The sequence below is a fragment of the Alligator sinensis genome, unplaced genomic scaffold (genome assembly GCF_000455745.1).
Source record: "Alligator sinensis unplaced genomic scaffold, ASM45574v1 scaffold1579_1, whole genome shotgun sequence".
Lineage (NCBI taxonomy): Eukaryota > Metazoa > Chordata > Crocodylia > Alligatoridae > Alligator > Alligator sinensis.
In genome coordinates, this window is record NW_005843662.1 from 15460 (window position 1) to 21065 (window position 5606).

Genomic DNA, 5606 nt, shown 5'->3' on the forward strand with positions numbered 1-5606 from the left:
TGTGAGGCATCTTAATCTGATTTGACCCAATGCGAAGGTAGCTTTTAAAGCAGAAAGCGCAGTCATCCCTTCCAGTGTCCTCGGTCAGCACAGAGGTACCTTGCCACTAGCCTGTACCACAGCTCCAGGGACTTTTAATATGTAGCCAAGGGAGACTCAGCATATTTGGCAGTGACATGCGTTTCTGAAAGGAGGCTACAGAGAGAGCATCTTTCAATGAAAAATTCTGCAACAGGCAAAAGCCTAAAGCTCTTTGTGATCAGGAATGAGTTGGTCTGCATTGTAACTTAGTCCAAAATACGCTTCTTTGCTGAGCAGAGAGGACTCTTGCTGTGGCCAGTCATGGCAGGGCAATGTGCTTGAAAGCTGGGGTTTCTTATCTCTCCCACCTTGGCTACGAATCTGTATTTTCCCTTGGTTCTGGGCATGTTTTGCCTGCTCAGGCTTCTCCTTGTGGATATGCAGTCCAGTGAAAGCTCTTTCACCTTAGTTATCTGGAAGATTCATTTATCTACAAGAATGTCATGTTCCCTGCACACCCCATGCTAATCGAGCTCTCCACCTTGGAGAGGCCAGGATCTTTTTTGGGTTACTTCTTGCAACTTTGGGGGGTCTGCTCACAATTAGTCTTTTTTTCTTGCAAGCTGCTCACCACTCTGGCTTAAGGTGGCTTAGGATGCTCTGCCTCCAACTGAATTATCCTTGTTTTGGATGCAAGCCATTTGTTAGGAAATAGGAGCAATTCCAGGTTTGTCTCGTTTGCAGTCACAGTGTAGTGTGGCACAGCCATACCAGAGGTAACTTGGATACAGGTAGCACCCCAGCTGTGGCAGGAGGAAGCTTGTGCTTTGCTCTGCGCTCTGCAGGAAGACGGCTCTCAAACTGCTACTCTAACACTAGGTTTTGGGCTCATCTGGAGTCACTGCTGCGACTGCAGTGGCAACATATTGCAAGACACAGAGGACAGAAGCCTTCTATGCTTTTTTTGCCTAAAGAATGCTGCTTGGTACTACCCTTTTCTTGTCTTGCTGCAACCGCGTGCTCTTGTTGCCGTCTCTCTTCTGTGCTTTCCACCTTGCGTCCCAACCTCTCCTTCTATACTGCTCTGGTTGCATAGCCCTAATGATCAGAATCACATAACTCCTGGGCAGAATGTATGCCTGTGAAGGATCGGATTTTGACACTGGCTTCCTAGGTTCTGATATTATGACCCCCTGCCCAATCTGTTTTCCAAAAATAGAGAGTCGGTGAGGCCTGCCCTGAACCTGGTGGCAAAAGATAAGATGGGTTTTCCTAGATTAAGTAGAACAAGGATGAGTGTCAGAGCTTTCAAGCCATCACCGAACCCTTGCTTTGATAAAGAGATGGGGTTTGCAAGAAGATCTGAAGTGTTCCATGTTAGCGGTTTCTTTATTCCTCCCAGCGGTGATTCCTGTCACTTTGCTCAGGCTTCCGTGAAAGTTCTGGCTCTACTAATGAGGAGTCTCCTCCTCTCTGACCAGCATTTTCTTTGCTCCAGTGAAGCCAAGCTGCCATTGGAAGTCCATGGTTGCAGGGAAGAGGGGCTGTTTCAGCTACATCCAGTCCTGTTCAGGGATTTGCAGAGAGAAGAGCATTTGGTGTAGTCTGAAAACCAGTGCTAGATATGAGCAGTTCCCTTACCTGTTATAATGTGTCTATAGAAGCATGAAGCATAGTGCTCTGCTCTTAGATAGGGTGGTGACACCTGCATCCATCACAGCTAGCCTTGGTGATTATAGCCAAAAGCTACAACTGGTTTGGCATAGAGCTATCTTTTAGTTCAGCAGCTCAGGGCAACCAGGACTCCATCATCCCCCTTTTGCTGCTGTTTTTGCTGGCTCAAACATCTCAGGCTTTTGTCTTTCTCCGAGTGCTGTATGCAAATAGCCCAGACCTGTGACAGTGATCAGTGTCAACAGCCCTGTTCCAGTGTCGGTGTCACGCTTGTGTACAGGGCGGTTGGGGTGGTGCCGGTACTAAGGCGCATGGTTGGCAGCCTAGAGACCATAAACTCAAGGCCATTGCAGAAGTGCTCAACGTGCAGCCCTGGCAGATTGCGTGCAAATTGTTTGGGGCAATTATGAACTGAAACTGAATGTAGCGCTAATCCAGATGGGTGGATTGAAAGGCATAGATCAGGTTACAGGAACGTGTCTGAGAAGTAATGGCTACCTCATTAATAAGCACTTTGCTGCTCATATCCACATTCTCCCTCTTCCTTAAAGACTTGATAGCAAAGTGCCATAATAAGGCTTTCCGGACCCAGACTTATCTTTTCCAAAGCATATTACAACATGCTGACTAGTATGTTACGAAGCATTGCAAATAAAACTGGCTAGAAAGCCCATTTTATGGTGCTGTCTGTCTCTATCATCCATTTGCTGGCTGGTTCAGTAATTTGCAATGCATCAGCCCAGGAGCATGAAGTAGGGAGGTTTTCAGTTCAGGCAAGAAGTTAGGCCTGGTGTCAGATAGTATGCAACCCAAACACCTGTGAAGCTTTGCCATTTCATCTCTTAGCCCTATCCTGAAATGAAGTGATAGCTGTATAGTTTCTTGCCCTGCAAAATTAGCAGCTTGTGTTTGTGGAAGTTTTGTTTTCTGAGGCCATCTTGCCCTAAGGCACTTGATCCTGCCTATGTTACGCGGCTGTGAGATGTTTGGCTGAAACTGCTCCCTGTGCATCACAATGAATGGTGAGCAGGGCAGAAGTCCCAGGTTCAGCCTAAATTGGGGGGCTAGTCTGCAGGCGCGTCTACATGTGAAATTAATGACATAATAAGCTCTGGTGCGTATTGCACCAGTGTTTATTGCTCTCGGGCACCACATTTTACACGGGAGCCTGAGACTGCAGCACATTGAGCCGGGTTAAAGCAGCCCTGGCTGCCAGGGGGCCGTGAAGGCCAGCCTGCCGGCCCATGGGTGCTCTGACCCGGCTCATCATATTGCAGGGAGGCTGGCTGGGTTAGGAGGGGCGCTCCAGTACGGCGCTAGCTGGCAGGCATCCCCCGCACTGGAACACCCTGGTGCTCCAGCCAGCCATGTCAGCGTCTACACGTGTGTTGCTGTGCATTAAAGAAAACCGCTGTCAGATAGTACTTATGTTTACAAGTACTCATCTACGTTTCCTGCAGCCTAATAGGACTGCATGTGTAGACTCTAAGACTTTATACTGCAGAACTAATTAGGCAGCTCTACAGTAAGCCTCTCATGCAGATGCGCCTGCTATATGCTACCTCTGGAACCAGCAGCAGTACGACAGTCTTAGTGCAGAGCCGTACCCAGGCTAAGGTGTCTAGGCTGCTTCCTGCTCTGGAGGTAGGGTGGGTATCTGTACGATGCTGTACAAACATGTCCACAGTGTCTCTTCTTTGGGGGTTACTGGGGGTGCTAAATCCCCTGGCTTGCTGACTGACTTGTGAGTTTTATTCCCGCAGGGGCGACCTCACTCCAGACGAAGTGGTTCACCTCGTTAATCAGGGATTGCAGGATGCAGAACAGGATTTCCACATCAAAGCCAGGTCTATTCTATGCTGCATGCGCCATATGCCAAGTAATGTATTACAGCTCACCTGCTGCTCTGCTCCCTCTTTCTTGACCCTCTCTCTGGGTGCGTGAGAAATGCCTTGAATCTGGGCCCTTGTGGGAACTGCTAGAGTCCGTTCGGTTCTGGGCTTGGTGCTGGCTTGTTCTCATGGGAAGGCAGTAACTGTTTCCATTCTGGCCTGGAGGAGGCAGGCCGAGATGCAAGACTCTTCATACTCAGTCATTTCCAGCTCTTTATTCTCAGAGAAGCAAATCTGAGATCATCATTCCCCCGCACAACCCCTTCCTCCCATATTGGTGTCTAGCTACAAAACCCCTGGAGCAGAGTGATGCAAGGCAAGCTGTACACCGCTCCCAGCAGAACCTGCCAACACCCCCGTGTTAGCTGGAGGGTCTTGCTCATGAGTGACATGCAGCGCTCCGTTCCCCTCTGCCCCAGCGGCTGAGCTTGCTGCTTCCACATAGCACCTAGGCTCAGGAGTGGAAGGACCCAGCTAAGCTGAAGCACTCAGGCCAGGCAAAGCCTCTCTCGATAAGCCAAAGCACTTGCCCTCTCAGTTGGAGAGCAGCAATATCGTTAAGCATCAAACACTGGTTTGTTGCATCTCTGGCAGTCTACTCCCAGTCTTCAACCTGAAGACTGCTATTTATTCATTCTTGTTCACTTCCACTAGGAGAGATTTGAATCACAATTTGGTCATAGGGATAGGCACAATAACTGCACCTTTTTGCCAGGATGTTGCCGGGAGAGGCATCTGGGAAAGAGGCGGTGTCAGTGGAGGACAGCTTGCAGCTTATGGCAGTCTGGACTCTGAGAAATGTTCCACAAAGACCTTTAAGCCTGGCTGTGCACCGGGCACGTCTACATGAGGCTCTGACTGTGCAGCAGCTGGAAAATATCGCACAGTAGCGCATCACAGCACAGACAGTGCAAATATGATACTGCACAGTATTATTAGGCTACTGTGCAGTAGCATCACCTGGAAGATGTTCACTGGCACTACTGCACCGTAACTTCAGTTGATGCACATTTATTTAGTACTTGCTAATACAAGTACAACTACACAATAGCGTCTTATGTCGACGTGCCCAGTGTCCACAGATTTGCTCCATTGGGTTTAGTACCCTCTAGAGTAAAAGAGAAAGTGGAAAGGGTAGAAATATTGGGCTGGCTTGGCAAGGAGGAACTGGTAGATGCAAAAATCAGAGCCATTAAACATAGGGGTGTTACTTCCTCATTTAGGGTTCCTACAGTACCTGTAACAAAAGCAACAAAGTCCCTGTCCTACCCCCGGCCCCGTGCAGGCGCTGCCACTCACCGGCGCTGGTTCGTGGCACGGCCGCAGCGCCCACGAGCAGCAGCAGGAACCACAGCCGGGAGCCTGGCGCCACCTGTGCAGCAGCTGCCTGCGGCGCTTCCAGTCGTGCACAGACGTTGCAGGTGCTCCCGTGCAACAACGGGTGCGATGGGCCATGGCGCAGCCCGCAGGGCGCTGCAGGGTCACTGGTCACTGCGCGGTGCGGGGGGGCACGGGCCCAGACCCCCGCATTCCCGCTGCGGCGCGGCCCTGGCCATCAGATGCGGCGGACGAGGCTGAAGTTGGTGCCTTTTATTCCCGGTTCCTTTTTCAGAGCCGATCTACACCCAGTGCAAGCTTCTTATTCATAAATTGCACAGTCTAAAGACAGACAATCTCGTTAGCTATGCATATTCACTAATTCATGTGTCACATAATATCCTGCACGAAGTACAGAGCCCTAAATGAAGATCAGATTAGGATGGGATTATGGGGCAAAACACTTCTTAGGCCACCCCGGACTGTGTGTTGGTGCCACAAGGGGCCTGTCCCCAATGCCCCCGAGCAGAGTCCAGCCCAAAGCACCGTTTGGCTGCGAGAGGCCTCCTGCACACTAGGTACCCAGTACACTTGGCCTCTCTACACACCAGTGCACTTGGCAACTTCCCCTGTGCCCCACCCCACAGCCGACTTCAGAGCTACTTAGCAGCAAACAAATATGCAGTGGCTGGCTCTGCGCCC

General features: G+C 50.3%; 1 long non-coding RNA gene across 1 annotated transcript in view; it reads right to left on the minus strand.

Annotated features, from left to right (window-relative positions):
* Positions 1–5180: 5180 nt before the first annotated feature.
* The window catches only part of LOC112548870, a 9827-nt gene continuing 9401 nt past the window's right edge, over positions 5181–5606 (minus strand). The window contains exon 3 of the long non-coding RNA XR_003092397.1: positions 5181–5246. This is a non-coding gene — a long non-coding RNA (uncharacterized LOC112548870). The remainder of the gene's footprint in view (positions 5247–5606) is intronic.